The 24,228-nt window shown below is 38.6% G+C and overlaps 2 protein-coding genes across 4 annotated transcripts in view; one reads left to right on the top strand and one right to left on the bottom strand.

Annotated features, from left to right (window-relative positions):
• Nucleotides 1–6,386, bottom strand: part of FZD3 (frizzled class receptor 3) — an 84,793-nt gene extending 78,407 nt beyond the window's left edge. Inside the window, exon 1 of the mRNA XM_069075966.1 lies at nt 6,198–6,386. The gene's annotated coding sequence lies outside the window, so the exon portion shown is untranslated. The remainder of the gene's footprint in view (nt 1–6,197) is intronic.
• A 3,327-nt stretch (nt 6,387–9,713) lies between these two features.
• Nucleotides 9,714–24,228, top strand: part of FBXO16 (F-box protein 16) — a 74,592-nt gene continuing 60,077 nt past the window's right edge. The window contains exons 1-2 of one of the 3 annotated variants that reach the window (XM_069075632.1): nt 9,714–9,906; nt 13,629–13,802. The gene's annotated coding sequence lies outside the window, so the exon portion shown is untranslated. The remainder of the gene's footprint in view (nt 9,907–13,628; nt 13,803–24,228) is intronic. The other 2 variants (XM_069075631.1, XM_069075633.1) reach the window with 2 other exon arrangements.

The following is a 24,228-nucleotide window of genomic DNA, read 5'->3' as shown; positions in this document are numbered from 1 at the left end:
TGACATTCAGATACAAGAAGCAAGAGAAGCATGAGAAGGTAAAAAGGGAAAAGAAATCATAAGGAACCTTATCAAAGTAGAACTATTTACATCCCTACATGGAAAAACAATAATTCTAACTGATGAAACTTTTCTCAATATGAGAATAGTTGAAGGGAATAGACATGTGTTTGTCTGTATGTATATATACATACATATATATGTCTATATGAGAGGGCATATGAAAACATATGTGAATGTGTATATATATGTGTACAGGTATACATAGATAGAGGGCACAGGACAATTTGAATAGGAAGGGATGATACTTAAAAGGTGAAATTAAGAGGTGAGAGAGGAATATAATGAGAGGAGATGAGGAGAGACAGAATGGGGTAAACTTTCTCATACAGAAGAGGCAAGGGAAAATTGGTTACAGTGGAGGGGAAGGACAGGAAGGCAAAAGGGAATGGGTCAACATTATTGTCATTGAATTTGGCTTAGGGAGGGAATGACATACACACTAAATAGGGTATCTCCCCCTACAGGAGAGTAAAGGAGAAGGGGATGAGAGGGGGGGATGATGGAAGGGAGGGCAGGCTGGGGGGGGGGAGGGAAGTTAGAAGCACCTACTTTTGAAAAGGCACAGGATCAAAGTAGAGAATAGAACAAGTGGGAGGTAGGATAGGAGGGAGGGAAATACAGTCAGTCTTTTACAATATATCCACTATGGAAATGTTTTGCATAGCTACACATGTACAACCTATACGAACTGCTTATCTTCCCAGTAAGGGTGGGTGACAAGAGAGGAAGGGAATAAATCTAGAATTCAAAGTTTTAAAATCAAATGTTTAAAAATATATATACATACATATATATATATACTATTATTAATATTATTTTACATACAACTGGGAAATAAGATATACAGGCACTGGGGCATAGAGATCCACCATGCCCTACTGGAAAGTTGGAGGGGGTATGTGAGAAGATATGAGAGAGAGAAGAGTGGAGGAGGGGATATCCAATAAGATCGCTATTTTGGGGGTGGGTAGGGGAAAAACAGGGAGAAAATTTGTAACTCAAAGTCTTGAGGAAATGAATGATGTAAACTAGAAGTAAATAAAGCATTTGATAAAAATAAATAAATAAGTGATGGTAGGGTGCCAGATAAAGCCATAAAAATTATCTGCATTTTTATATCATTCTAAAGAAAAAACATGGAGAAACTGGAAAAGGGAGAAATACCATTTATGACACTAATATGTAACCAATACTTAAGAGACACAAGCAAGATTTCTATAAAGATAGCTGTAACAATTTTGACAGAAATAAATAAATGAAGGCTCATCACCACTAGATGTAGGTCTATGTCTAGCCAACACAGTGAAAACTCAATACTTTCCAAATTAATTTGTGGATTTGACATATGACCTCACTGAATTAGAAAAAAAATGACAAAATTGATATAGAACAAATAGGTAAGAATACTAAAGAAAATCACTTAAAAAATGACAGTGAGCTTATCCTTCCAGGACTCAAAAGATGCTATAAATCAAGTATTATCAAAACTACTAGGGGGGCAGCCAGGTAGCACAGCAAGTAAGAGCACCGGCTCCAGAGTTGAGAAGACCTGGAGATCGAATCCCGGGCTCGGACACTTAGCACCCACCCAGAAACACTTGGCCGTGTAACCTTAAGCAAGTTACTTAACCCCAATTGCTTAAAAAAAAAAAACAAAAAAAAAACTACTAGGTACTAGTAAAGTAGAATAATGGGACAGAAGGGTAAAATAGAGCAATGGAACAGAATACAGAATTAGAATCAAAACTATATACAATAGGTTAGTTTAATAAACTCAAGATTGCAAAACATTGGAGAAAGGAAATTTCAATAACAATTGCATGGTCTTATAAATTGAATGTGCCATACACATCCCTCCCTGCATCTTCTACTTTTCAACTATTTAAATTCTACAATTTCAGAATCAGATGGGACATCTGACAGCAATGGTACTATGGCTTGGTCGGAATTTATATAGCATCCATTTGTAACTATAAGTCATTCTTAAACTGTATGTTTAAAAAACCTATTTGTTCAAAAAGCATTAATCAGATGCTTTCTATGGACAAGGAAATTTGCTAGAATCTAAGGATACAGTACCAAAATGAAAAATGGTTCCTGTCTTTAAGGCCCTTATGTTTGTGTGTGTGAGTGTGTGTGTAAAAGGGAAGTTGAGGAGGGCAGAATATAATATTTACACAGATATACAATAAGTGGAGGAAAATTTGAAAAGAGCTAGCACTGACAACTTAACTGGATCAAGAAAGGCTCCCCAGAGTAAGTGGTACCTCATTTTTGCCTTGGCAGGAGAAGGAAGATATTATGCTGAGCTTGAAAAACAGCAAGTAGGGCAATTTAGTCAGAATGTAGTATGTGTGAGTGGCAGTATATAGTATATATTAAGCTGAAGGAATACACTTTATTGTTGATTCCTGGGCACTCCTCTCTTCTCTTCCTCAACACCCTCAGTTATTTCATCAGCACTGTATCAGATCATATATCACTGTATCTCATCTCACTTCATCAGATGCAATTCTCATCAGACTCACACACTCATATATCTAGCTAATTTTTCTCAAGGCCTTCTGGCCAATGTTTGCTTGATATTTCAACCTGAATTCCATGTAGACTTCTAAAGTTGAACATGTCCAAAACAAAATTCAATATTTGTTTCCCATCTTTCCTCCAAATATCCTTATTTCTGTTGAGGACATACTTCCAGTCACCAAAGTTTGCAACTTTGGAATCATCCTTGATTATCTCCTCTTCTTCACTTCTTTTATCCAATGACTTGCCAAGTTTTATCGTTTTTACCTCTACAACACCTGTCATTATTGTGCCCTTAATTCCATTCATATAGCCTCCACATTAACTCTGACCCTCACCAACTCTCCCCAGAACTACTGTAACAGCCTCCTAATTTCCTTCCTCCAGGCTCCTTGTTTTCTAATCCATCCTCCACACCACTGACATATTGCTATTCCTACAACTAAACATCTGATGATGTCACTGTCCTACTCAAAAATCTTCAGCAGCTCCCTATTATCTTTAAGATAAAATACAAATTTCTTAGCCTGGTACTTAGAGCCCTCCAAAATATGGCACCTCCCTTCCTTCGAAACAGAATTCATATTCCTTCTCTTCCCCCATTCTTATATCCAGTCAAAATGACTTAATACCACACTCCCTTTAACATGGTATTCTCTCTCTCATGTCTATGCCTTTCCACAAGTGATCCCTTATATCTAAAATGAATTTCTTCCTTGCTTGACCTTATAAACTTGCTTCTTTGAATGCATAGCTTGGGTGTTTTCTGCTATAGAAGACCCTTCCTGATCTCCCCATTTAGCATTGTCCTTAAAATTACTTTGTATATACTTGGTATTTACTTGTTTACTTATTTGTTGTATCCCTCCTTCAAGGCTGAGATAGTAAGGTTGTCTTTATTTTCCTATCATCTAGCATAGTGCCTTGCAGATGGCAGATACAATAAAACTGTGTTTGACTGAACTAACTAAATTTCTCAAGAGACAGGAAGATAGTCTACAATTTGTAAAGTAACATTGCCCAAAAGCAAATAATAATAGAATGCAGCAATGTAAAATTCAATTTGGTACCTCAATTTTTAAAAGCAAAAATGAATGCTATTATACTTAACATTACATGAAAATTCCTCCTCTCCTTCCCTACAAAAATCAATCTCTGACCAACTCTTCATCAGCATAAGTTAACAAAGAAGTAAAAATCTGACGGAAGTAAAGCAAGTTAAATTGATGGAACCATAACACCATCTTCTTCTAACCTCAAATAACACGTCTTAATTATGCTCATATTTCTATTCTGCTCTACAGTCATTGTATAGTATTACACATTTGTGTATGTGTTGAATTCCCCCAGCTAGGTTCTATGGAAGGCTGGGACAATGTCTTAATTAACTTTGGGTTTAGCTGCAACTTGCACACAATAAATAAGTGAACCATGAGCAATACTCACAATGACGGCTGCATTTCAAATAAAATCTTATATATTCAATAGCACTTTGTATGTTAGTAGGGTGTTTTATTTTATCACAAAGTCAAATAGAAATTAGGAGAGCCTTCACTCCTTTAATTGATGAAATTCTTTCCCTCCTCATCTCTGCCTCCTGACTTCCCTGGCTTCCTTCAAGTCTCAGATAAAGTCCCACCTTCTACAAGAAGCCTTTTCCACTTCCCTTAATGGTAGTGCCTTGCTTCTTCAATTTATCCTGTATGTATCTTGTTTGCATATCATCTCCCCCATTAAACCGTGAACTCCTCAAACACAAGTTTTTGCCTGGTTTTGCCTTTCTTTGTATTCCCAGACCTTCTTAGCACAGTGCCTGGCCCATGGTAGTTACTTAATAAATGCTAATTGACTGACGGGACACCATATTGTTTCTATGGGAAAGAAAGGAGGGATAGTAATTTGCATCTTAGGAGGGAGTTGATGAAATCATAAATCCATCTAGATCCCATGTAAGATCTGAAGAGTTGTTTGAACTGCAAATTTTAAGGGATTTGAGGTAAATTAAGGGTGGAATTAATTATAGCAGGTCCCTTCAAGTAGATGTAAAGCACTTTTAAAAAAATGTACACTAAAAAATGTAGATACTGGCTAAAGAAGAGATCAGCTACAAAGTCCTTTCTTTCAAGTGGTTTGGGGTAGGGTTAAGTGACTTTTACTCTGACATCCCCAGTCTCTTCCCCAGACTCTACATATTTTTATTTTTTTTGGTTTGAGAGTAGAGACTGGGTTTTCTGGAAGGGAAAATCGTTATGTTTAAGGTCTGGAAGGATGATTAGGAAATGATGGGTAATTACAATTTAATGGCAGAACTAAGGGCTTCCCCTCCCCCTTCTTACTTTTCCAGCCTATAGTTACCACTCCATCAGTGAAAGAGAGGGAGAAGAGGGTTGTAACATCTAAAGTCCTGCCTGTTTCCCAATCAGTCTAGCTCTGCAAAGGAACCTAATAAGCCCTATAAAAACACACACCTGAGATTCTATCAAAACTCGACTCTATAAAATCAGACTTTACATGATTATCTCTACAGAGTACTTATTTTGAACTCACTCATATCGCTGTACTGCCTGATGCACCTGTCTCACTTTGAGTAACTGGAATTCGAAATTTACACTCTTCACAACCCTGGACGCCCCTTTCAGAGAAGGCTATTTGCGAACTTAAAAAGTCTCCTAGGTTTAGGTATACCGTATGCACCAAGTGTTTACTGATGCCCACAATGGGTGTTCCCCTCGGCTTAACGCTCTTGCCCATCGGAGCACAATACAAATAAATAAATAAATAACTCAAGGAGGCCTAGAAAGAAAAGAAATCTGGAGGGGGGATCCGGAGTTTTCTGAGAGGAGCCAGTGTCTGAAACAGCCCACTAGGGATGCTTGGCCATTATTCCACGGGCCATTTATTAACCACAACCTTTTATTCTGGCGCTACCTGCTAAGTTATTGGCTACAAACAACAACTCGCCCGCCCCAGAGAGATGACCAATTCAAGGAGAGGGCAACTGAGGCATGGGGAAATTTCATCCAGATGGCGTCCAAATATTCAAAGAGGCAAACCCGGGAACGTTTCTTCTGCCACTGGAGAAGCCTAATCCCCGGAGCCAACCGGGGGTCCTCAGGTTATTGTCCTCGTCGCCTCCGTCCTCCCCCTCCCCGCCCTTGGGGGGGGGGGGGATCCGGGAGGGTGGAGAAGGGGGATGGTCTGGGGCACCCTCTCCCTTCAGAAAGGACAAGGGCGGGGACACTCGCACAGGTTGCCCCCACCCCCCACCCCGGCCGGAGGAGGAGGACGGCAGAGCGAGCGCCGGGGCGAGGGCATGCATCCCCCAGGAGCCCGCTCAGCGCCCCCATCCCGCATCTCCAGCTCGCCACAGGCGAAGAGCACCGTCCGCCGCACGCCTCCCGGACAAGGCTCGGAGCGCTTTTGTTTTGGCAGCGACGAGACCAGGGATCCCAGCGGAGCAGGAGGAGGGGGCGGCGGCGGCGGCGGCGGCGGCCCCTCAGTCCCCGAGCCCCGCGCCGGGCTCGCCTCGGCAGCTTCTTGGTCCCCTTCCTTTCTCCCTCCCTTCTCCCACCAAGAAGGGCTGGGGAGAGCCTCTCCTCGCTGCTCACCTCAGACCCTCTATAGTCCTCCTCGTCGTCGTGGTCGTCCTCGTCCCTGTTGTCTCCGGGAGCCCGAGCGGCGGAGGCGGCGAAAGCAGCTCCTCCTTCAGGTACACGGATCAGCGGAGGGACCGCCCGCCCGCCCGTCCGCCGGCCCGCCCGCGCGCGCGTCCCCCTCCTCGGCTCTCCGGCGCGCGCTGCTCTCCCCCACCGCCCCCAACCAATCCCGAGCCTGCGCGAGCTCCCGGACCTCGGAGCGCGGGGCGCGAGCGGGCGCGAGGGCGCGCACGCAGGCAGGCAGGCAGGCAGGGAGGGTGGGCACGCACACTCCGCCGCGAGCAAGGGAGCTGGGCTGACTCGTTTGGAGCTAGTGTTACCCGGGCTTGTGTCCCCTTTGCCCAGCTTCTGTTCCTTAGGCTTGCATGTTCATAACCTTGCAAAAACCATCCTCCCTGATGCTCTGGTCAGGGCTCCTGCACTTTCTCATCGTTCTTCTCTCCCTCATCCCTAACGTACCTCCCACCTTTTAAAAAATTAGGGTTGTAGGTTCAACAGATCAAGGACTGAAATTTGCCGTGTGGTCATCTAGTCCATTCCTGACTTTTTACAAAAGAGGAAACTGAGGCCTAGGGAGGTTAAGTGACAACTCAAGTCAGACAACTAGTTAACATCCCAAGCGAGACCTTTATTCCCATTTAACAGTTGATTATACCTTAGGCCTGCTAATGTGCTGCCCTTACACAAAAGCAGTATTAGTAGTAGCATTATATAGATTTAGATTCAATTCAATTCAATGAACACTCATACTAGGTGCTAGGCTCTGTGCTAAGGGCTAGGAATACAGAGGCAAAAGATAGTCCCTGCTTTCAAAGAGTTTACAATCTAGCCGGAAGAGACTTTAGGGGTTATTTCAATACTCTCCTCTCATTTTTTTCAGAGGAGAGTGAGTCCCATAGAGGAAAAGTGATTTACATAAGTGACAGCTCAGATTTGCACTCAAATTCTAGCTCAGATCCAAAGAGAAATGGGTTCCCTACTTGAACACTGGATATGGAAAAAGAACTAGGTTTAAATACCAACTTTGGCTGGAAGGGGAATGAAGGATGCATAGGGTAAACAGGATCCAATAAAAGGTTAGGAAATGTGACATATTCAAGGAAACCTATCTGTTTGTTGAATTGAATTGAGTTCCACCAGAGACAGAGTGAAATTCTTGTTATTACACCACCAGCATAATACCCTCTTATAAAAGGAAATTTGTGGTTTTAAAAGCCTGGGCGGGGAGTATCAGAGTGAGCTCTCTACAAGTTGGAAGCTGTTAATGGACTAATAGAATTATAGATCTGGAAAAGTCTCAAAGATTATCTAATTCATTCTCCTTTTACAGATGAGGAAACAAGCTTAGATTAGGTGAAGTTTTGTCCACGGTCACATGGCTAGTTCTTTATAAAGCAGGGACCTTATTTTCCAGGTGAACATTATAATACAGTAATAGTAAACTCAACACATATCAGTGGTGTGAAATAACAAACAATAAAAAAAAAATTATTTGGAGGACTGTTGTATAAAAGAGGGATAAGTAACAAGTATGAAACTAAGCAATCAGTTTAAGTTATAGAGCAGCACATTTAGGAATATGTAAAGTAAAAACATCCAAAAAGGAAAATGGATCACTTCATGAAAAAAATCACCAAGCATTTATTAATTACCAACTAAGATCTGGATACTGCAGTAGGTACTAGGGATACCAAGAAAGCCCCTGCCCTTAAAGAGTGTACCTTCTGTCAGGGAAACAACCTATACACATATAAATAAATATAAGATGAATGCATTGTAAATATAAATTAATTTGGGAGACACCAGCAGTGGAAGGGAACAGGAAAGGGTGTAAAAGATTGTAGAACTTTAAAGAAAGCCAGGGATTCTTAGAAGCAGAGATAAACACCTCTGTTGCTGGAGGTACTGTGAGGTGGAAGTTGTAGAGTTTATCCACTTAGATACAGCCTAGATGTTATCCAAAATCTCTTCCAATTTTGTGATTCCATGTGGTAGTGGCAAGAATACCTTGTTCTTATTTGCAAATTACAGAACAGTACTGGATAGAAATAGTGGCTCGGCTGGCTATACGACCATGGGAAAGTTAAATTACCCTTTGGTCTTCAGTTTCCTCATCTATAAAAAGAGGGCAGTTGTAGAGCTAAATGATGGTACCTTCTAAGGTACCTTCTAGAATCCTTTAATTCTCTTCCATTGTTCACTCTATTCCCCCACCACACAATCTCCTGAACTATTCAACAGTCCTCCAGCTATTCTACAAACCTCTTCTTTTGGGTATCTCTTCACTCTCAACTGGATTCCATCTATTTTCTTTCCATATCTCCTTTTTCATGTGCCTTTCCTAGCTTCAACTCTTCAGAGATCAAGTGAGTGGAAATGTCATCATTAGAATAGCAAGCACCATCAGCAGTAGTGAGATGAACCATTTTGTAGCATTTAGCATAAGAGTAGGATACACCATAATTCTGAGTTGCATCTTCACACCACCCCTGCTACCTTGTTCTTATTTGCAAATTACAGAACAGTACATTCTTAACTTCTCTGAAACTTAGTTTCACCATCTATAAAGTGGGGAGCTACAATTGCACTTTTTACCTCAGGTTGTTGTGAGGACAATGGTCTATAAACCTTAAAGTATTGTATAAATGTGAGCTATTATTTTAGCACACACAGAAAAAGAACAAGAAAAACTATTTCCTTCCTTCCTTCCTTCCTTCCTTCCTTCCTTCCTTCCTTCCTTCCTTCCTTCCTTCCTTCCTCCCTCCCTCCCTCCCTCCCTCTATTTTGCACTTGCCCCTTAATGAGAGGAAGAAACTTCTTCTACTGAGGTAGATCTGCATCTTCTCTGCAATCTATACACAGCCTTAGAGAGTCCTCTATACCAATGAAATCTTAAGTCCAGTCCCTATCCCTTCGGGAAAAGTCTTTTGTGTAATTCTGAACCCCAGTTCTTTGGAACCAGATTTTAAGCCCATTTTTAAAAACAATTCTTGTAAAGGCATGCCATCTGCTGGTTTCCTGAGGTATCTCTTGGTCAGTTTGACTTCTAAAACCTAGGAAACCTGAGCTAAGAAGCTTTTGTGTGTGACAGTTCTCCCCAAATCTTTCCTTAGGTCTTGAACCCACCCACTTCCTGGTACAGGTGCAGTGCTTGTGTTGAATTAGAAGCTTGTTCTTTTTATTTCTGCCCACCTTCTCCTGTTTGGCTACTCTCAAAGCAAGAAGTGGAATTTTCATTTGGGAACTCCTGTGTGACTAGATTAGGCATGCTCAGTGGCAAGCGGACTAAAGAAAGCTTTTAGGAATTCTCCCTTTATTCTCTCTAAAGACTGAATGCAATCTCCCGCTTCACAGACCCTCACCACCCATGGTTTGTTGTTGGTTCACTTCCCCCTTCTATTCCCCTATGCCCAGTTAAGGTTTCAGCCCTCCTAGATCTCATGGCCAATCAAGAAGCCACACACTGTTGCCTAAGAGATATAGGATGCCAGAGACCGAGTTTGTGGGCTATGATTGGACTAGAGGAAGCTGGGACTGGTGGGAGCTGGGAGAAGAAAAGGCTGCTTTTGTGCCGCTATGGTAACTGGAGGTTTTCCAGTTTGAGGCCTGAAGGGGGGACCTGCTGCTGCTGCTGCTGCTGCTGCTCTTACTACTGAATGAGGTGAGCACTGAGTAATCAATGCATGAAAAAAAAAGGCAGACTGTCTTTTAGGGGCTACACACTTTGTGCCCTCCCCATATTTACCACAACCCTTATGAATGCTCTGCAGCAGGACACTGTGCCCTCTTCTCCTTCAGGTTCAATCAGAATCATAGATTTTTCAAGCTGGGAACAACCTTAGAAGTCATTTAGTTCAACTCCTTCCTTTTACAGGTCAGGAAACTGAGGCTCAGAGAGAGAGAGTATGTGATTGACTCAAGGTCATACAGATTGGTTAAAGAAAGAGCTGGGAATAGATCATCAATGAATAGGTATCTGTTGATCAGGTGTTATGTTTTTAGCACTGTATATTTTAGTCCTCACCCCATTTTTGTCACCTATGGTCTTCTGTTTGAGCCAAGGCAGACACTCCAGATGATCATTGTTAGCAGCAGTTCTATCTGTTCCCTAGCAATAAGAATAATAGCTAGCATTCATACAGCTTTAATGTTTGAAAAACAGTTCACATATGTTATCTCATTTCGTTGACATATGTCATCAGCATCAACAGTGCTGATTGGAGGATAGTTCTGATTTTCAAATAAAAAATATTATAATCTTAGGTACAATACAATACCAAACCTCAAATGTTCTGCCTTTTCATCTTCCAACATTTTCACTAATATTTTATATTTAACAAAGCTATTTATCCTCGTGTACACCAATCGGGATGTATCCCCTAAATGGGTGTAGACGAGGGAACTGTATACTGATTTTCCTTTTCTTCTTTGTCATTCTCTTCCCCACCCCCCTCTCTGATGTTATACTTTTTATCTAAATGAAACCACAATAAAATGAACTGGTGCGAGGCGGGGGGAGAAGTCAAGAGAGAGAGAGAAACATCAAATCTGAAGAACATGTGTGTGTTGGGGAGGGGACAATGTTCTCACATGCTTTGTCTTGGAATGGGTGTGGAAGTACTTTATGGGCTGTTGTGTGTATGAAGATTTGGGGCTTTTTTTTTTTTTTTACTACCAACTAACAAAGCTACATCCCTTTCTACTATTTCCTGTCTAGTTTCAAGTCATTGCAATATATGAACAGCTCCCCAAAAGTACAAAGCCCTGTATAATCACTTCAATTTGTCATACATGTGTTCTTGATTAGTTTCTGAGGAAATATCTGAAATGTCAGTCTCTAAAGCTGAGGGTTCATAAGGTGCATGATTAGAGAGCCATAGAAAAAGTTCACAGACTGCATTAGGACAAATATTGTGAAGGAAGAGCTTAAAGTTTGCTAAATCTATTTAACCTCCCTGAACCTCTAATAGCAGGGAGAAAACCCACTGCTAACAATGAGTTAGGTCAGGACTCTGTCTCTTCCTTCCAGTCCTTCCCCTCACAATCTCTTTCCTTGTCTTTGACCTTTTCGTTCTTTGTCTCTGTACCTTTTTCCTTGTCACTTTCACTTTTTGTTTTTGTTTGCCTTTTCATACTTTTTGTCTCATGTCACCTTTTCCTTTTATTTCTGTTTTCCCTTTTCTCTCTCCCCTTTCTCTGTCTTCTCTTGTTCTTTTATTCTGTTTCCCTTTCCCTGCTCACACCCTTGTTCCTTGCTCTGCTGTCCCATACTGTGGAGCAGGTACCTCATAGGACCACCTCACCAGGCAACTGTCCAAACAGCCTGAGCTAATTGGAATAGTAATAAGATGGTGACTACAAGAGTGTTAGAAGACATGTCTAAGAAAGCTGTACCTAGGATTTTTTCTATGATAAATTGTATTTTGTTACAGTAGACAACAGCCCCCCCCCCCCAATTCACAAACTACCATCAGAGTACTTTTTCCCAAAATAGCGAGACACCATAAGAATGATTGGAACTGATAAGTTCATATAATCTTATATTTTTGCAGTTCACCATTTGTTAAAAATCAGTCAATCAACAAGCATTTATTAAGTGACTGCTATGTGCCAGGCTCTGTCTTAAGTGTTAAGGGTACAATGATAGTCCCTGCCCTCAAGGATCTTACATTTTACGAGGGGAAACACAATGTAAACAGAAAATTAAATAGTATGTATGTATGTGTCTGTATACACACTAAAACACAAAGTAACTTGGAGGGAGGGGACACTAGCAGCTAGGAAGGTCAAGAGAAGCCTGAAATAGAATGTGATAAACTCGAGCTAAACTTTGAAAGAAGCTAGGGATTCTGTGAGACAAAGATGAATAGGGAATGCATTCCAAGTATGAGGGATAGCCAGTATAAATACACAGAGACTGGAAATAAGAGTGCTGTGTATGCAGAACAAGTAGTCAGGTTTGGCTTGAAGATAGAGTAATAAGCCTGGGAAGATAGACTGGAGCCAGATTATGAATGGTTTTAAAAGTCTGAGAAGTTTGTATTTAATCCTAAAGGCAACAGGGAGCCATTGCAGTTTCTTGAGCAGTCCCATGATTTGCTCACACCTGTAGGAATATGAATGTGGTATCTGTGTGGAGGAGAGGGAGACTGGAGGCTATTCAACAGTTAACCCTATGTGTGAATGCAGAAAAGGGAGAAGATGCAAGCTATATTGAGGAAATAAAACCAACACGACTTGGCAATTGGATGTGAGGAATAAAGGATAGTGTAGAATTGAAGATGATTCTGAGGTTTCAAACATGGGTCACTGTAGGGATGGTGGTATCCTCAACCAAAATAAGGAAGTTGAGACTATGGTTAAATTTTTGCGGAGAAAATGGTTTGGGGCAGGTAGGTAGCAAAGTGGATAGAGTACAGGGCCTCAAATCAGAAAGACTTCTCTTCCTGAGTTCAAATCTGCCCTCTACTACTGCCTATTAGCTGTATAACCCTGGGTAAGTCACTTAACCTTGTTTGCCTTAGTTTCCTCATCTATAAAATGAGCTGGAGAAGGAAATGGCAAACCATTCCAGTATCTTTGCCAAGAAAAATCCAAAAGGGATCATGAAGAGTCAGACACAACTAAAAGATGAGTAAACAACTTTTTTTTTAAAGTGAGTTCTGTTTTGCATATGTTAAATTTGAGATCTTCACAGGATACCAAATGGGAAATTTGTTTGTTACAATAGACAGTTTGTTAATATGGAAAAAGACAAGCAAAGGAAGGGTATTCCTTTAACTTTAATAAGTTAATACTAGATTTACATTGTATTTGACTTGATTTTTGCTGCTAGTTAATGTTATCTTCATTTAAATAATATGTAGTTGTGTATATATTATTCCTTTAGCTCTGCTTTCTTTACTCTGTATTACTGTATACAAATCTTCCCTTATTTCTCTGAAGTATTAGAGCCAGAGTTTTGATGGCTACTTGTTGGACATGCTATAGAGCATATTTATGCTTTATATAGAGGTTGGATTAGATAAACCTTATGTTCCCTTTCAACTGTAAATTGCTTTACTTTTGGTCTGTTTCAATGACTTGAAGAAAGCTTCACCCCTTCTACTCTTTTGGCTAAGTACCTGTGGCTCCCTAGATCATAGCAAAAATGTATGTTGGACTGAGAATTTTACTACTGCTACACCAACATATTTGCCACCCTTTGTAAGTGGTTCTTCCTTGCCCTAATAAAAGGCTAGAAGTTATAAGGTGTTAGAAAGCCAAAATTTTCTCCATTTGGTCATAATCACTATTCCTTGCTGACAGATTAGAGTAGGACCACAGAATTTAAGTCAATAAGGGACTTCAGAGATAATCTAGTCCAATACCCTTATTTTACAGGTAACCCTGGTGTCAAAGCATCTCTCTTGACATAAGGACTCAGAAGTGATTTAAAGAATGCCTCTTACAAAATTTCTCTGATTCATGCCTTGCACAGGGGAACCCTGGGAACTTCACAATATTTGGCTTATCTTGAAAACTCCATATATTTTACTTCCACCTAAAGAAATTCAGGTAACTTCATAATCTAACTTATTTTGCCTTCCTTGAAAGGCTCTAGGTTTCCCTGCTAGCATTCAGGCAAACAAAAGTGTTAAATAAAAAAAGATTTTATACAATAAAAATGGGGGCAAATTATGTTCAAATCCACAGATATTCAACAAAATTACCTTCTTCTCACAAATTTGTAGTACTGTATTTTGTGGTCAGTTGAAAATAATCTTCCCACATCTTAGGACCTACATGATCCACATGGCTTACAACACTAGTAAAGGACAATTCATGACTCTGAGCCTTGTACCTCCCCAACTTTAGACACCATTCACTTCACTTGTTCTTTTTTAGTGCTCCTTTACTCCACTGTTGGCTAAATAGTGTCAGCTCTTTCCTCTAGGACCAGAGTAAGTGTGTACACAGGACATCTCTACAATAAGCCTATTTCCAGGTCTTTGTGTTGGCTTTCTGTATTATGCCATGAGGCATCTAGAAGGTGTAGTGGACAGAATGCCAGCAATGGAGTTGGGAGAACCTGAGCTCAAATCCAGCCTTAGAAACTAATTATGTGACCCTAGGCAAGCCACTTAACCCTGTTTGCCTCAGTTTCCTCATCTGTAAAATGAGCTGGAGAAGAAAATGGCAAACCCTCCAATATCTTTGGCCACAGTCTGACATGACCAAAACAACTGAACAACAACAACAAAAGTATGCTTTGATCTGCATTCAAATTCCATCACTTCTTTCTCCAGAGGTAGATAGCATCTTTCTTCTTAAGTCTTTTGGAATTGACTTCGATCATTGTATTGCTAAGAATAACTAAGTCATCCATAGTTTATCGTTACAACATTGCTATTACCTTGTACATTGTTCTCCTCGTTCTGCTCACTTCACTTTGCATCACTTCCTATAAATCTTCCCAGGTCTTTCTGAAATAATTCCCCTCAACAGTTCTTATATCACAATAGTATTCTGTCACAATCATATACTACAACTTGCTCAGCCATTCCCCAATTGATGGGCTTCCCCTCACTTTCCAATTTTTTGCTACCATAAAAAGAGCTGCTGTAAATATTTTTGTACATATAGGTCCTTTTCCTTTTTCTTTGGTCTCTTTGACATACAGACCTAGTAGTTGTATTGCTGGGTCAAAGGATATGCATGGCTTTATAGCCCTTTGGGTGAATGACTTTGCACAGCCCTCTCTCATTTAAATCCAGTTCACTTGCAAGTCATGGCATCACCCTCCTGATGTCATGGTACTCTTTGAGAATGAAGGACAAACAAAAACAACAATAATTTTCCCCAGATTCTGTCATATCTAACCTTTCTTTTTTTATATATCTAACTTTTCTAAAATCCTTTTCATATACTTAACTTCTTTCTTGTTTATGTTTTGCTGATATTTACTTAGTTCTGAGAGGGGAAAGTTGAGGTTTTCCACTAATATAATTTTACTACTTCCTCCTAGAACCCTTTTTCCTTTAGGAATTTGGATGCTATTCCATTTGGTGTATATATGTTTAGTAGTGATATTACTTCATTGTCTAGGGTACCTTTTAGCATGGTGTAATTTTCCAGTTTATGTCTTTTAATTAGATCTTGTTTTCCTTTTACTTTTTCTGAGATCATGATTGCTACCCCTGCTTCTTTTACTTTAGCTGAAGCATAATAGATTCTGCTCCAATCCCATATTCTATGTGTTTCTCTGTTTCAAGTGTGTTTCCTAAAAACAACATATGGTAGGATTCTGGTCTTAATTCATTCTGCTATTGACTTTCGTTTTATGGGTGAGTTCATTCCATTCACATTCACAATTATGATTATTAACTATAATCATAACTAACAGTTATGATTTCCCTTCATCCTATTCCCCCCATTTTTCTTTTTTCTTTTTTAACCTATCCCTCCTCAAAAGTCTGTTTTGCTTCTGATCACTGCTTCCCTTAATCTGCCTTCCCTTCTATCAACTCCTCCACTTTTCTTTTTTCCTTCCTCTCTTACTTCCCTGTAGGGTGAGATAGATTTCTATACTCAACTAAGTGTGTATGTTATTCCCTCTTTGAGCTAATTCCAATGAGAGGCATTGCCTGCCACCTCCTCTCTTATCCTCCACTGTAAAAGCTCTTCTTTTTGCACCTCTTTTATGTGAGATAATTTTTTCTATTCTACCACTCCTTTCCCCTCTCATCCCAGTAGATGCCTCTTTCTCACCTCTTAATTTTATTTTTTTTTAAATCATCCTGTCATAGTCAACTCACATCCATACCCTCTGTCTATGTATACTGCTTGTACCTGCACTAATAATGATAAAGTTCTTAGGCCTTACCAGTATCATTTTCCAATATGGGATTGTAAACAGTTTAATCTAGCTTCTTTGCCTTCTGGAATGTCATATTTCAAGCCCTCCAGTCCTTTAATGTGGAAGCTGCTGAATCTTTTTTTAGCCTGATGGTGGCTCCACAATATTTGAATTGTTTCTTTCTAGATTCTTGCAACATTTTCTTTTTTAAAAAATTTGTTTTTAACATTTTTATTTAAAGTTTTGAGTTCCAAATTCTACCCCTCCTTTCTTCCCTCTCCTTCCCCCCTCCCTGAGATGGTAAGCAATCAGATAGAGGTTATACATGTAAAATTATGTAAAACATTTCCATATTAGTCATTTTTTACAAAAAGACTCAAACAAAAGGAAAAAATGAAATTAAAAAGTAGAAAAATAGCATGCTTTAGTCTGTATTCAATAAATGTCAGTTCTTTCTCTGGAGGCAGATAGGTCTTTGGGATTGCCTTAGATCATTGTATTGCTGAAAATAGCTAAGTCATTCACAGCTCATCAAACAACATCTATTCATTTCACTATGCATCAGTTCACATAAGTCTTTCTAGGTTTTTCTGAAAGCATCCTGTTTGTCATTTCTTATAGCACAATAATATTCCATTACAACCATATGCCACAGCTTATTTAGCCTTTCCCCAATTGATGGACATCCCCTCAATTTCCAATTCTTAGCCACCACAAATAGAGTTGCTATAAATATTTTTGTACAAATAGGTTTTATTTTACAAGTTGTGTTCATATAGTTTGTCTTGGAAGATACTCTCACAAGTATTTTAAATGGAATTTCTCTTTCTATTTCTTGCTGTTAGGCTTTGTTGGCAATGTATAGAAATGCTGGTGATTTGTTGGTTTATTTTGTATCCAGCAACTTTGCTAGGTTAATAATTTTAAATAGTTTTTTAGTTGATTCTCTAAGATTTTCTAGCATAACATCATATCATCTACAAAAGTGATATTTTTGTTTCCTTATTGTCTATTCTAGTTCCTTTAATTTATTTTTCTTCTCTTATTGCTAGAGCTAATATATCTAGTACAATATTAAATAATAGAGATGATAATAGGCATTCTTGCTTCACCCCTGATTGTATTGGGAAGGTTTCTAGCTTACCCCATTACAGATAATGCTTATTGATTGATGGTTTTAGATAAATATTACTTAACATTTTAATGTAAGCTCCATTTATTCCTATGTTCTCTAGTGTTTTTAACAGGAATGATTGCTGTATTTTGTCAAATGCTTTTTCTGCATCTTTTGAAATAATCATATGATTTCTGTTGGTTTTGTTATTGATATGATTAATTATGCTGATAGTTTTCCTAATATTGAACCAGCCCTAGATTCTTGGTATGAATCATACCTGGTCATAGTATATGATCCTTGTGATATATTGCTATCATCTCTTTGCTAGTATTTTATTTAAAATTTTTGCATTGATTCTTTGACCCATTTGTTTCTTGCAATATTTTTCTTCTTGATATGGGAAATCTGAAAGTTGGTTCTAATATTCATGGAATCTCTTTCAGGAGGTGATCAGTGTATTCTTTCCATTTGTATTTGACCCTTTGGTTCTAAGATATCAGGGGAGTTTTCCTATAATTTTTTAAAAGATGGCATCTAATGTCTTTTTTTGATCATGATTTTCTGGTTATTCAATAATTCTTAAACAATCTTTCCTTGATCTATTTTCCAGATCAGTTGTTTGTCCAATCAGATATTTCACGTGTTCTTCTATTTTTTTCATTCTTTTGATTTTGTTTTATTGTTTCTTGATGTCTCATGGAGTCATTAGCTTCCACTTGCCCAATTCTAATTTTTAAGGAGTTCTTTTCTTCAGTGAATTTTTGTGCTTCTTTTTTCTTTTGGCCAATTCTGGTTTTTAAGGTGTTATTTTCTTCAGTATTTTCTTGTGCCTCTTTTACCAAGCTGTTGACTCCCTTTTCATAATTTTCTTCCATCACACTCATTTCTTTTCCCAATTTTTCCTCTACCTCTCTTATTTGATTTTTAAATTTTATTTTACCCCAGTTACATGTAAAAATAATTTTAAATATTTATTTTTAAAATTTTGAAATCCAAATTCTCTCCCATTCTTCCTCCCTGCCCCCTCCCACATTGAGAAGACAAGCAACTTGACATAGGTCATACATGTGCAGTCATGCAATGCATTTCCATATTAGTCATATTGTAAAAAGAAAGAGAGAGACCAAAAAAAAAACCCTCAAGAAAAATGAATAAAGTTTAAAAATATGCTTCAGTTTGTATTCAGACATCATCAGTTCTTTCTCTAAGGATGGATAGAATTTTTCATCTTAAGTACTTCAGAATTGTCTTAGATCATTGTATTGCTGAGATTATCTAAGTTATTTACAGCTGATCATCTTACAGTATTGCTGTTGTTGTGTACAGTGTTCTCATGGTTCTAATCATTTCACTTTGCATCAGTTCCTATAAGTCTTTCTGGGTTTTTCTGACAGCATCTACCTCATCATTTCTTACAGCACAATGGTATTCCACCATGATCATATACCACAACTTTTTCAGTCATTCCCCACTTGATGGTCATCCCCTCAATTTCCAGTTCTTTGCCACCATAAAAGAGCTGTTATAAAGTATATTCAGGTCCTTTTCCTTTTTATTTTTTATCTCTTTTTGGACAGAGCTAGTAATAGTGATATTGCTAGGTCAAAGGGTATGTATGGTTTTATAGCCCTTTGGGTATCTGATTTGATGTGTTAAAATCCCTTTTGAGTTCTTCAGGAATTCTTTCTATATTTGTGTCCAATTTGCATTTTTATTTGAGGCTTTACATGTAGCTGTTTTGACATTGTTGTCTTCTTCTGAGTTTGTGTCTTGATCTTCCCTGTCACCATAGTAACTTTAATGGTTGGGGTTTTTGTTGTTTTTTGCCCATTTTCCCAGCCTTTTTCTTGATTTTTAACTTTATATTAAAGTTGGACTCAGCTCATAGGGTGAAGGGGGTACTCTCCAAAGTTTCAGGTTTTTCATGCTGCTCTTTTCAGGGTTAGTTCTGGCAGACTATAACTTTTCAGTTCTTCCAAAGTGGTATGATCTAAGGAGAGATATGAACACTGCTCTCCTGGCTTGTGCTCTTGTCTGTGAGCAACCACAAGCACTCTTCTCTGCCCTGGAACTATGACCAGGGCCCCTACTCCCCTGCTGCCACAAGTTCTCATGTGCTAATGCTTCTCTTCATCCTAGGACTGTGTATGGGCAATGCAAAAGGGTCCCTTGTAATCTCACTAAGATCAGATGTCTGATCCCCCTTACTGTTTGTGGGTTGAGAGCTCCCAAAGCTGGTGTAGTCTTGCCAGGGTGCAGCCTTTATTCTAGGTATGACCACCACCCCAGTGAGATAGATCTTTCTGCTGACCTCCTAAGTTATCTTGGCCTGGAAAATTGTTTCTCCCTGACTTTTGGTTGGTTCTACTACTCCAGAATTTGATTTGTAGCATTATTTTAAAGTTGTTTGGAGGGGAATTTGGGAGAGTTCAGGTAAATTCCTATCTTAACTTCTCCATCTTGTTGCTGCCTCCTTTATTCTACTTTGATATTGGTTTTGGTCTTTGCTGTTATGGTGTTTAGGAGTATGACTATATACAGAATGCTGATTCAGAAACATAACTAGTCATTTCTTATCTGTTAACATATAATCAACTTCAATTTATGATGCCCTCTATGTCTGGTACCACTCAACTCTGTCTTCTCAAAGAAACTATTCATAATATATAATGAGAAACCTTGGACTTCTCTCTCCTGAACTGTGTCTTCTAACATTTTTTGGTCTTCTTTTCCTATGCTTTGAAGGTGTCAAGTATTGAAGTTGATATTCATTTAATTTAGATCTTAAGTTCTTCATAGGATTTCTCTACTTCTTTATCCTCTGCTACAGATGCTGGTGGTGGTGAATTGCATTTTTATGATGGTCTTCTTATAAGTACTTGCCATGAGCATTGCAATATGACATAAATAAATATCCCATGAAATGATGTTACTTATTGCCCTTAGACACCCAATAACACCCACTTCTCCAAATAGAATGTCCTGCCTCATGAGATAATGAATTGAAAATCTTCAGTCAAAGGCTTCACAACCACTTCTTAGGTAGGTTGTAGGAAGGAATTCTTTTTATGTTCTATGGATTAGATAGCTCCTGAGGTCCCTCCCAACCCTGAGATTCTGTAAACTAAATTTTGTTTCCTGAGGAGAACTGTTAGCCATCCTTTTTTAAAAAATACTTTTTAAATTTTCAAGTTTTCAAACATTTTTTAAAAATTTAAATAAAAAAATATAATCCATAATGAAAATGTAAACTATAAGCAAACCAGGATAGAAACACCTTGCTTTAGATGTTAGTGAATATCATAGAAGATGGGAAACCACTTGTTATCGATAGTAGAGAGAATATTCACATGGGAATAAAAGAACCTGTTGGACTATTAGGGATGGAAGGGGTTTTAGATATCAGTTAGTTCAGAACATTGATTTTACAGATGAAAAAACTGAGCCCCAGATAGGCTAATTAACTTGCAGAACTAGGACTTGAAGGTCTTTTGACTTTAAGTCAGTTCTAGTCTTTCAAAACTTGCGGGGTGGAGCCCGGATGGCAGAGTAAAAGCAGGAACTTATTTGAGCTCATCCCCCCATTACCTCCAACACCTGTAAAAAATGACTCTAAACAAATTTTAGAGCTATAGAACCCACAAAATGACAGTGAAACAAACAATTTGTTTTAGTTATTCCTCACTTGATGGACATCTATTTTATTCACAATTCATTGCTACTACAAAAAAAATTTCCTTTAAAAAATATCTAGGCATCATGCCTCTTCCTCCTCTTTTTTTGCAAAGCTGGGGAATTATGTGTGTTGAACATTGTGCCTACTGTCAGATCCAATAGATACATTAGTAAGTTTTGCTGTGTTTTATTCTTTGTTACAAGACATGTCTCTCTGGGTAAAGTGGAAGGAGTGTATTCAGAAATGAAGGTGAGACAAAAAAAAAACCAATATTAATTAAAATAATTTTAAACTATTAATTACTTTAAAGAAAAGCTATTTTTTTCTCTTTCTATAAGCAGTTTTTCTAAATTTATTCCATTCCCTTGGAATTTTCTTTTTAAAGAATCATTTTTCTGATAACTCTGGCTTTCTTATCAGTTAGCAGTTTCCCATCTCTTTCTCTAGAAGTCTCTTCAACTAGGATGAGCTAGCCTCACTTTTCCTCCATTTACCCTCCTCACTCCCTCTACATTTGTTCAGCTCTGTCTTTGTGTCCTCAAAACAAAACACAAGGAAGGAAGATGTAACACCCCTATGTCTGGAGAACCATAAGAGTTCAAGTATAGCTCCCAGCAGTTTACTCTCAAGAATAAGCTGGGGCCATTCTTCATCCTCTGCACTCTGGTGGGGAGAATTTTTAAAGGCACCGAGTATTTTTTAAGAGCAGAATTTTAACTGATTACATCACACTTGGGTAGAGAAGTATATACTAATCATTTCTTTCTTCTCTTTTTTGAGTTCTCCCTCCACCAGCACTTCAGCCAGGGGCAAAATTGGTAATTTCATCTTTCTTTTAACTCTTTGTCTGCCAAGACAAGCAGAAAACTTTCTAGTTAGACAAGCTTCTGAGAATAGCTATAATTTTTGTTTCAAAGCTTAAGAAAAAAGGTCAAAAATATGCAAGGAGAATATTCCTCCCCTGCCCCCCCCCTCATTGTCCCATTTAAAAAATTAAATTGTACTTTGAACCATAAAGGGCAGCTAGGTGGAACAGTGGATAGAGCACTGGGCCTGAAGTCAGGAAGTTGTTCAGCTGTTTCAGTTGTGTCTGACTCTTTGTGACCTCATCTGGGGTTTTCTTAGCAAAGATACTGGAGTGATTTGCCATTTCTTTCTCCAGCTCATTTTCTAGGTGAGTCAGGAACACCTTAGTTCAAATCTGGCCTCAGACACTTACTATCTGTGTGACCCTGGACAAGTCACTTAACCTTGTTTGCCTCAGTTTCTTTATCCATAAAATGAACTGGAGAAGGAAATGGCAAACTGCTCCAGTACCTTTGCCAAAAAACCCAAACAGGATCACGAAGTGTCAGACATAATTGAAATGACTGAACAACAGCAGTGACCCAGAGAAGATCTAGAAATCAAATTAGGCAGTTCCTCAGATGCATAATCTCAGTTGGTGGTCATAGAAAGGAGGTCTAAGGATTTCGCTCAGATAAGGGGAGAAATATTTAGTAACTAGTTATTTCTCTTTAAAAATAAAATAAAAACACTAAAGATCTGAAAATTCTTTTCAGTCTATTTTCATATTCATCATTTCCTACCTTCTTTAATTAAATCAGTACCGAAAAATTGAACAAAGTCTTTTTTTAAACTTCAAAATATTGCTATTTCCAAATGTTCCTAATTCCTGGATTCATTTCTTAATAATTCATATGTACACACAGAAGGAGAGTGGTATAATGGAGAGTGAGCTGGCCTTGAAGCCAGAAAGAACTGTGGTCGCTCAAATCTTACCTCTATAAGCTTTTGGCTGTGGGATACAGGCAAGTCATTTAATCTCTCAGGGCTTTAGGCAACTCTCTAAGACTCTAGGCTGTAGATGTCAATATGTATTGGTAAAGGGAATTTCCTCAATTAAGAGATCCCTATAGCAATGAAATTACAGGTCTATTATTTATTCCTATCTAGTGATATACAAATAGAAAAATCAGGAATGGGAAAAGTTAAGTCATATGCTTCTATGTACATGAAATAAGGGTAAAAATATGGATAATGACTGGACCTGTCATTGAAAAAACTCCCTCTGCCAAAGTATATGACAATAATTTTCTTCTTGGTTAAAGCCTATTGCTAATGTTAAAAATGAAGCAATTCATTCCTCTTCCTTCCATTTAATCTGATAATCCTAAAAATAATTGTTTGGTATTGAATAACTAATTCATAATAGCTAGTAGAATGCTAAACTTGGAGTCACAAGAACTTAGTTAAAATTTCAGCTTGGCTACTTGCTACATGACCAAGGGCAAGTCACGAAACGTCTCCAGGTTTCAGTTCCCTGGTCTGTTAAATGAAGAGATTGGACTAGATGAACTGGAAGGTCCTTCCAGCTCTTGATCTGTGATCCCATGATCTCATATGAGTCTCATGATGGCTCTGCACTATAAATAGTGCAAGCATTATCATTCCCGTTTTACAGATGAGAAACTTATGTCAAAAAGATTGTGATCTGCCCAGGATGACTCAGGTAACGATGATGAAAGCTAGTATTTATATAATGCTTGAAGGTTTGCATATATTACGTCTTTTAATCTTCACAATAATCCTGTAAAGGTGTTATTATTTTTTCTCCTTAGAAGATGAGGAAAATGAAGCTGAGTGAAATTATGTGATTTACAGGATCACCAAAGCTGGCAAGTGCCCAAGGGCAGAATTTGAACTCAGGTCTTACTGACATGTCTAGCACTCCCTTCACTGTGTAACCTTATTACCTCAAAGAACAGGTACTTGAACTTAGTTCTCATGAGTCTAAATCCTATATTCTTTATAGTATACCAGAACAGCAAGTGTAAGGGTGGTATACTTTTTTTTTTCAATTATTGAGTAAGCTTGTGATAATTCAGAAAAATTTTTATCAAAAGGAAATGCTAAGAACAAAGCCCAACCTGAAGCCAGAGCCTGTCTTTAGTACTACGGGGTAGTAGCAGCAGATAAAACAAAACTCTCTCTTGCAGAGAACCTTCTTACTCCAGTGTCCTTGACATTTCACCATGACATTAGCCAGCATTCAAACACAGAATTGATCTCTTATCCAGAATTGAGTTCTTTGTCACTATGTTCAAATAATGGGCCACCTGGCCAAAATCCTGCATTTGCCTCTTGATCCTGCTCTTTACTAATTGTGTTAACCTGGGGCAAGTCATTTAACTTCCTGGAATCTTGTCTATAAAATGAGGCTATATTAGCCCTAAGGCCCCTCACAGTTCCCAAGCTATGAAATTATGCTTCAGGGAAGACAGACACAAAGATTTCTTCCAACTCGAGGATTCTTTGATTTTGTCTAGGCTTTAAGCTATTTGGAAACCCT

This window comes from Petaurus breviceps, unplaced genomic scaffold (genome assembly GCF_028583685.1).
Source record: "Petaurus breviceps papuanus isolate PSGF00001 unplaced genomic scaffold, PetGlider_PUasm1.0 90919, whole genome shotgun sequence".
NCBI lineage: Eukaryota > Metazoa > Chordata > Mammalia > Diprotodontia > Petauridae > Petaurus > Petaurus breviceps.
This window is presented reverse-complemented; position numbering and strand designations above follow the sequence as displayed.